The sequence below is a fragment of the Alnus glutinosa genome, chromosome 1 (genome assembly GCF_958979055.1).
Source record: "Alnus glutinosa chromosome 1, dhAlnGlut1.1, whole genome shotgun sequence".
NCBI lineage: Eukaryota > Viridiplantae > Streptophyta > Magnoliopsida > Fagales > Betulaceae > Alnus > Alnus glutinosa.
In genome coordinates, this window is record NC_084886.1 from 20168960 (window position 1) to 20178135 (window position 9176).

Here is a 9176-nt window from a genome sequence, read left to right on the forward strand (position 1 = left end):
TCCTAAAGGGGTGGTTGCCTTTCTTTACCTTTTTTTATTTGTTTAATTTTGAGGGTATTATATGTAAATTTTGATTATAAAGTTAGGGTATTTGAGTCATTTCAAGTTTTTAACAAAGTTGACTAGCGGAATAAGAGTTGTGGTAAGTAAATGGTAGTTCGATGCTCTTTTCTTGTAAGGGTGTCAGTTCATGGGAGGGAAAAGGTAATTACCCCTAATTTTCAAATATTATCGATGCTAATTTTCATAAAATAATTTTTTTTTTTTTTAAAAGTGTAGATGACTTTTAGAAAATTCTACAATGGTGGGGCTTGTGAGGCTTTGGTGGCTTGGTCTTAAGGGACATAGGGTCCTTGGGAGTGCTTAGGAGGGCTTGAGAGGGACTTGGCTGGCTTAAAGGGCTTAGGGGACTTCGAGGGGCTGTGGATGACTCGGAGCTTAGGGGATTATGCAAACTTGAGTGGTGCTTGGGGGCGTTTGTTGCTTTGAAGGGTTGAAGGGCGTTGGGGTCTCCAGAGCTTGAGGACTTAAAGGCTTCAAGGGCTTTGGGGTGGTTTATGGTGCTTGGGGCACTTGTATCTTGATAGTCTTGAGCGCTTTGGGGGAACGGGGCAGCTTTGGAGGGCTTAGGATTTTGATGGGCCTGAGAGGGCCTGCAGGGGCTAAGGGGATTTGGGTGGCATGCAGCTTAGAGGGCCTAAGGGGGCTTACGGGCATGAGGAGGGACTTTGGGGCTTGGGCAGGGCTTAGGGGCATAGGTGCTTTTGGCGGAGGGGCTTTTAAGGGGTGGGGGGGGGGGAGCTTTGGCGTTTAAGGAAGAGTTGTTAAAGTATAACGCCCGAGAAAATAATATTGTAACTATATATATATATATACATATACATATATATGGCAGAAATAATAATACTAGTAGTAAATTCGATAAAAGAACTATATGAATATTTATAGGATTAAATATTCATTGATGTTTGAGGTACGTTTATAGTTTCAATTTGATTAGAAAAGTTTAATGGGCCTTAAAATTTAGGATACAAAATTATAAATAATCGATCCAGAGGGCGATCGATCCATAGTGGCGCTCGATCCCCACAGATTGGCGCTCGATCGAATCTGTGCTTGATCCACGGAATATTGCAATCGATCGCAGTTTCGCTCGATTCGCAAAATGTGGCGCTCGATCGTAGTTGCGCTCAATCCCTAGTACCTGGTGCTCGAGTGAAAGAATTGTAGAGGATAAATATCATGCACCAGCTGTCCTTGGATTTTTGTAGAAATCATGATTATCTCTGCATGACTCATCACCCAGGTGAATTGAATCCTCTCCCAGCCATTGGATATATTACAACTCAAAGCAATCCAGGCCCCCAAAAGTTTCTATAAAAGAAGGTGCACCCCCTCTTCATTCATGCACAGCTTCTTCTTCTTCTTCTTATTCTTCTCTTTATTTCTCTCTCGCAGAACAGCATCAACTCTTTTGTCTTCTTTCTTCGCAAGGTGTCTTCTTCCCTTAGAAACTCTCTATGTTTCTCCCTTTCGACCAGCAACAAAAAGAAGCAAAGGAAAAAAAAAAAAAAAAAAAAAAAAAAAAAAAAAAAAAAACAGGAAAGTTGCTCTCCCTCTCTCTTCCTCTCGGCTTGCAAAAGAAAACAAAGAATAACTCTTTTCCTTCTCTTTCCCTTTCAGCTAGCAAGGTTCTGTAACAGAAAAACAAAAGGGAAAGCTTTCTCTCTCTCTGTCTCTCTATGTCCCTTGGTCTATGAACAAAAACAGAACTCTCCTCCTACCTTGGCCAGCATATTGTTTAAACAAAGAAAAATAGAAGAAAACTCTCTCTGGGCCTCTTTCCCTAGGCTAGTATGAGTTCCAGCAACTCATCTTCTTCCTAAAAAACCAGAAAAGGAAAAAAACTCTCTTCTCCTCTCTGTTTCTTTCTCTCGGCAGCAAGGGGGTAGCTTAAGCAGCTCAAAAATAGCAAGCTCTCTCTCTCTCTCTCTCTCTCTCTCTCTCTCTCTCTCTCTCTCTCTCTCTCTCTCTCTCTCGGCCAGCCGTGTTCCATATACTTGGAATCCTTTTAAAAATATCTCAACCTTGCTTTGGGGATATTTTGGTAAGCCTCTAAGCTTTGGTTTTAGTTTTTGTTAATAAGATGTCATTGGGTTATTTAAAGTTTAATATGTGCTTAAAATGATATTTTAAAAGTGGTGTATTTATTTACTAAAATACGTCATTATAATGCCAAATAAAATTGAATATTTCATAAATGCGCCACGCCGTTACGCTACCCATAATTAGAAAATATTTTTAAGCATTAGTGTTGTTGTTCAAACGAATTTTTTATAAGATTAAAATAGGAATTATCTATGTTTATGTCATTATGCTGCTCATATGTTTTTTAAGATATTCTACCCATTTATTTATACTAATGAAATTGTTATGTCCATTTTTGTAAAAAGAAAAGAATATTTCATTTTTAGCATAACTAATGCTATTATAATGTTTGTTTCATTTTATAGGTATTTAAAGCATTAATTATATTAATGCCGTAATAATGCCCACATGAAAATATGTTGTCATACAACTGACCTAATTTTATATGCCGTTATAATATTCAAGCGACGTTAGGACACTATGTTAAGTTATTTAGATGTTAGAAGTAACAAAATTGTTAAAATAGGTCTTAGCAATTTGTACTAATTCACTACATGTACAAAATTGTATTGTAGTGATCACTTGTGTGGATATTCTCTGAAAGCAGAAAATGAAGTAAGTATAAATTACTTACAGAGCATGATGTTGATTTCCAGAATGTATTGATTGCAGTTTTAATAGTATGTGTGTGAATGGAACATTGCATATTATACTGTTGTAACTAATGAATTTATTAATGACAAAATTGGGAGTAACGGCTGCCAATGGACCAGGGAGTAACAGCTGCCTGCGCCAAAACAATATTAAATAAAAAGTTGGTAGTAACAGCTGCCAATGTACTAGGAAGTTATGGCTACTAATATGAAAAGCTAATAAATAAGATCAAGGGTTCAGGTCCCACGGCAATTAATAAGACGGGGGGTTTTAGTTCTATAGCAAATGGTGAGGAGTAACGGCTCCAAGAAATCCGCTAACCGGAGTAATGGCTTTAAACGAGTGGAGTGAAAGAAAGAAAATAAATAAGATTCTGCATATAAAACTGTCATCATATCATTACTTTATAGATGTATATATATATATATTCACTTCATGACTATGGACCATGAATTGTGTATATATATATAGACATAAGGCTACATCTTTCCATGTTGTGCTTCTAAATAAATCAGTAAACATTATATTATTGAAACAGTTTACTCACACAATTATAGTATGGGATTCTGGTAATGTCCACAATCACGTAAATGATTATGCAGGTCTGAAGGAAGAATATGAGGTTGGCTAGGACTCATATATTTGATCCTGATATCTATGGATTACTTTTGATAGCTTTAATATTTTAAGCTAACATTTTTGTAGCCAGTTATATTTACTATAAATTTGTAATTAATTGTGTTACAGCCATTGTGGTATGTAACATGTTTAGAAAGATGTTTGTATTTCGGTAGTTGTTTATGTAGGTGTATGCGCCGTTGTGGCACTTATTGTGATATATTTAGAATACTTATTACGTGTAAAGAAAACTACGTATCTAATTAATATATTGAGGTAGTTCAGTCAGCTCTTATGTGATGTGTTATCAATTCCTAAGTCTTTAAAAGAAAAATATATTCCGTTGCGAGAGTTCATCTTTAATATAGCAATGTCACGTGGAAACCGGAGGTTTCTGCTTACGAATTTGCTGGTTCAAATTTGGGGCGTTACATAAAATGATGGCAAATGGCCCATTAAGCTTTCTTCTTCTTCTTCTTCTTTTTTTTTTTTTTTTTTTTTTTTCTATGAGAATTGGGCCTTAAGGTCAATAACCTTTTATTTTCTAATGTGGCAAATGCTATGTTTTTCATGTTTTCTTGAAATTCTTAAAGAGTGTCACGCCTTTGTTTCGAAAAATAAGGGAAACATGAACTTTGATCAAATAATTTAAAAATAAAATAAAACAACAACACATATCCTTGAAAAAACACAAGATAACTTTCAATATATATATATTGTTAACATTCTTGATATTAAATTAATACAAAGCAATGCCAAAGGCCTTTTTGATTTTGTATAGTTTATAGTGAACACTGTATGGCCAGATGTTTTTTTTTTTTTTAAGTGGGATGGCGATGACCTCCACAATATAGCAGATCTTCATAGACTGGACCAACTTTTGTTATATTGTACAGTTTTTGGTATCAGAGCCATTGCCCAGCTTGAGATGGGAGGAGTGTTCACAAGCCCATGAGGGTCACCAGCTGGCACTTGTTGGTACACCAAGAATGGGGTGAACCCATGAGGGTCACCAGCAAGGACATTAGGTCCTAAAAGAGGGAGATTGTGAAGTCCCACATCACCTGGGTATGAGAATGAGGATGTGCTTATATATATATTTGCATCATTCTTAACGCAACATGTTTTAAAGCCGTAATGGCCATGAACCTATCAGAACTCTGTAGTTAAGCGTGCTTCTGCGATAGTAGTACCAAGATAGGTGACCTCCTTGTAATAGTTCGGGGGAACTAAAAGCGGACAATATTGTGTCATTGGGGTGAGTCGTTACAAAGAGTGTTTTCAAGTTCTTGGTCTAGAGCACATGATTGAATGTTTAAACATGTTGGATATTTGATTATATTATTTTATTGTTGTTTATGATTCAAAAATTGCTTTTAATCATTTAGACATGTTTTGAAACAAAATAAAAGTTCTTTTTTAGGTTGATTGCTTGGTCGTTGCACCACCATGCATAGAGGGCCACAGGTTGGAGCTGTGGCCACTCCATTGGGGAGCCACGGGATGGACCCATGGCCACACTACCTTTGTCAGTCAGCCACTGGTGGATGGAGAGCCACCCTAAGGTGGTGGCTGGTAGCCCCATACCTTAGGGCAAAGCCCTAAGGGAGCCAAATCACATAGGTGGCAACTAACCCTACAAAACAAATTTTGGGATTATGAATTTGTTTTTTTGAATATCTCATAAATGGTTTAGGGTTGATGTTTTCCTAGTTAGAATGTGAAACTCCTAAACTTAATACAAGACCACATTCTAATTTTATTGGAATGTGGTTTTCAAATTTGATTAGGTTAACCATGTTATGTTGGATAGGGTTCCCATTTTAGGAAAGTTATTCCCAAAATGGATTGAACCATTTTAGACATTCTATTTCCTAAACCCTAGTTAGATAGCAAAACGTAATGTGATTAGGATCCCAAATACCAAGGCCAACTAGGATTCCAAGTATGACTAGGATTCCTATCAAGATAAGAAAACCTAGTTTGAGTCGGATTTCTATCAGTACTTGGACTCCTGTTTTAAATAGGATTCATAATGGGATTAGGACTCTTTAATTAAATAGTACTTTCACAAGATTAGGTTTCCTATTTTAACTAGGATTCCTACTCGAACTAGAATTCCTAATGAGATATTTTAGAGTTGAGTCTCACGACCTATATTGTTGGTCTATAGTAATGTAAAGTAAAGAAGCTTGCCTTGACCATGGTCGTGCTCCCTATGAAGGATGTTTTTACTATGCAAACTACAATGACAGACTTCTTTAAGATAGTGTGATGTGATTAACATCAGGAACGACCAAACTGCCGTGAAGTTACTCGAGAATCACATTGAATCTATACGATGATATACACGTGACTAAGTTAAGATGATAACCTCCATGGATAGTTGTTGTTATCTTAGACTTAGAGGTTAAGGGAAAAGCGATAAATTATTAATCTTTTGTATGAGATACCTGGATGACATTAATAATGAGAATTGTTATTGCCTAATTATAGTAGTTAACGTCACTTCACTACCGACGGATATTAATTGCAAGATTAGGTTGTCGTTGCAATCTAATATATTATGTTTTCTTTAGGTTCCATATTATATTTGTTGTTTGCATAATTGTATATGCCCTAATTATGTTCTTTTTAAAATATTTCAGATTAAAGTGTCTTCATTTGGCCTTATTGCCAATATTTTGAATTAGAATAAATTGACTAGGCCAAATTACATTGACTAGAAACCTAATTTGGATATAGGCCAAATTACATTGACTAGAAACCTAATTTGGATATTGATCTCACGAATGAAAGGCATAAATATGCGTTATATCAACCTTGTCCAAAGTTCCCAAATTTGGAAGCCACTCAAGAGGACAAGGAGCGATATAATCGCTGGAACAAGCCCAATAAGATGGCTAAGTGCTACATTTTTACATCACTGTCAAATGTACTCCAGCATCATATGCATAAAATCTCACTCGCTTTAGACACCATGGTTAGTCTGAAGCATATTTTTGGAGACCAAGGTCGTGCTACTAGGCAGGACAAAATGAGGAGCCTAATTAATGCAAAGATGGCTTAAGGAACTCCACTACACAAGCATTGCTTGATGATTGGAATGTTGAATGTATTGAAGGTCTTGGGTGTTGAGAATGATTCAAAATGCAGAACGTTTCAAAGGTGATGCAGAGGGTGTCATTCGTTAAGACATTCAAACTGCGTAGCGAACAGTTAAGGAAAGAATGACAGAACATCTCGCTTCCAACATTCGAACAAGAACCTTTGAGTGGGTCCCTGCTAGTGTTCTAAGAGGCCCGTTCGAACGGTAGCTTAGACCTTCCGAATGCGAGTGGTATCTGACGCGACAATTAGGCTTTAAAACACGTTTTTAACCCATTTCTCTCACATTTTTCCCCCCACTACACTATTTTCTCTCTTCTCTCACTAGGGTTTGAGCTCAAACCTTGGGTAATGGTTCAAGGGAGATTATAAAGCCAAATCGAACCCTAGGAACGTGATTCTTGGTATTAGAACATCAATTGTACTGATCGATTTTAGGTAAATCACTAAACCTTAGTTTTTCCTAATGTTGGGTTGATTTTTGGAGTTTAATGCTTAATCTCTCATATTTATTTAGGGCCTTTACTTGTAGAAGAGTCCTTAACCTGGGTCAAGCTTTGGATTGAAGTTTTGTGGGTTGAAACTTCGGATTTCTCCACTAGCAAGGTAATGCTCTAACCGTAACTTTTGTAAAGTTGTATAGATTTTGGATTTTTGAGTGTTTAACCCTAGAGTTTCTCTATGAGTGATTTAAAATAGTTAATGGGTAAGAAAAAGAAGAACCCTAGATTCCTATGGGTGTCATGGAAAGTTAGTACTTTTGGTATTCCAGTATTAATGAGTTGTTTTGGGTCAAAGTATGTTGTGAATTGTGTTTAACCATGGCATGCAATATGATATTGCAATGTCAAGTTCACGTGGGAGTCGTTCCTTTGACATGAAGCGGGTATTGTAAGTATATTACTTAGTGAGGATGATACTATTTGCTTAATGCTTTTTAAAATTTTTAATGTTTTGTAAGTATTTTACTTACATAGCAAAAGAACCGATTTTTATAGTTTCAAAATCATGATATATGAATTAAATTGGGTAGATTGTATGTTGTGTGGATAAATACATTTTTAACATATGTTTAGTCTATCTCCTTTTGAACATCACTGGAGCATGTCTATAAACACTCGTGACATAATTATGGAATTGTGTCGCATATGACACTTTTGTATAGCCATTCTGTTCTATGTAGTTGATGATACAACGTTAAAGCTTTAAAAATATAGACATTTATTTCATATCTGTGTGTTACGTGTTATTATGAAATGTTTAGATGTTTCCGCTGCAATATATTATCTCTAATGTTATATGCTCATGTCATGAGAAGTTATATGGTGTGCATAGATTATTGTGATGATTGGGTTAAAAAAAAAAAATGCATTAAATGGGCCGTCACACCGGAAAAAAAAATTACTCCAAGTGTCTAGCATCCAAAATTTCAAGTATAAAGCCATCCTTCTTAGTTGAATCATGTTTTCATAACGCCCTCAAAAATTAATTAATTAATAATTAACTCGGTGCACCTCCCAAAAACCTATTTACCAAGAAAATAAGTTCTAAGGGAATAACTAGGAAATGCTACTCTAAACACCTATCAGAAAGCGGAAAGAATTACAATGATCTGAGCTACGCTTTAACGCCTTAATATATCTCTTAAATAATTACAACACATAACTATAAAGATAACACAGTCTAACCATCACAAAATACATCTTTGAAATACGACAAAATAGAAGATAGATTCAACATCTCCTTAATAGGACATTACTTCAAATCCTCAAAACCGATAAAAGACTTCTAATCCTCCAACTCGCTCTAGTACCTCCTAAACTTGTGGAAGGAAAATAATTGGATAAGTCCACAAGTTAGTAAGTACCCCGGAATCAAGCTCATGCAATGAGCCTGAATTTTAATGAAAAATGAGTAAATCAAATAATAAAGACTTTTTTGTTTTACAATTTAATTTTAGCAAATATGTCGTCTCTACAACTATAAAACTCAGGGAATTTACGTCCCGCCCTAAATTCAAGGGCGAAATAAAAAAATAAAAATAAAAATAAAAATAAAAAATAAAAAACTCTCAATTAACCACAAGACGCTACTTCTACATCTTTAAGATAATTAACGCAACAGAAATACTTGTAATAATTTTTGTCTTTGAATTGACCACATAAACATATCCAAATTTGTAGAACCAAAACCAAGCTGAATGAAGAGTAAAACACATGGCCAACAGCTGGAAAAAGTAAGAAAATGAAGCTTTCTCCTTTCAAAGTTAGGGGAAGGCAACCAAAAGGTCCTCCTACTTTTCAACTCTTTTTACCATTCAACTAGTCCTAGCTAACTAGCAAAATTTCATTAACAAAGATTCAAAACCAGCATAGTGGCCGGCCAGGCATGGGTTATTTTAGTTAGTTTTGTAATTTAGTTGACGATTGAATCATTTAAAACATCGGTTTTTTGTCAAAAAGCTAACTTTTATCAAGTTGAATTTTGACTTCGCCGAACTTAAGTAACAACTATTTATTTACTAAATTTAGTTTATATATGCCTACAAACAAATTTTTCATGCCCAAATTTAGAAATAAATCGTTAATCAAAAAGTGTCGTTGAAGACCAAATAGTCAAACTTAGGTCTAAAAAGTCAACTAGTGGAC

General features: G+C 35.5%; 1 long non-coding RNA gene across 1 annotated transcript; it reads left to right on the forward strand.

Moving 5' to 3' along the window:
• The first annotated feature begins 1452 nt into the window (after positions 1 to 1452).
• On the forward strand, positions 1453 to 3656 carry LOC133858793 (uncharacterized). The gene is made up of 3 exons (XR_009898598.1): positions 1453 to 2107; positions 2724 to 2763; positions 3360 to 3656. It is a non-coding gene; the product is annotated as an uncharacterized LOC133858793 (long non-coding RNA).
• Positions 3657 to 9176: the final 5520 nt, after the last annotated feature.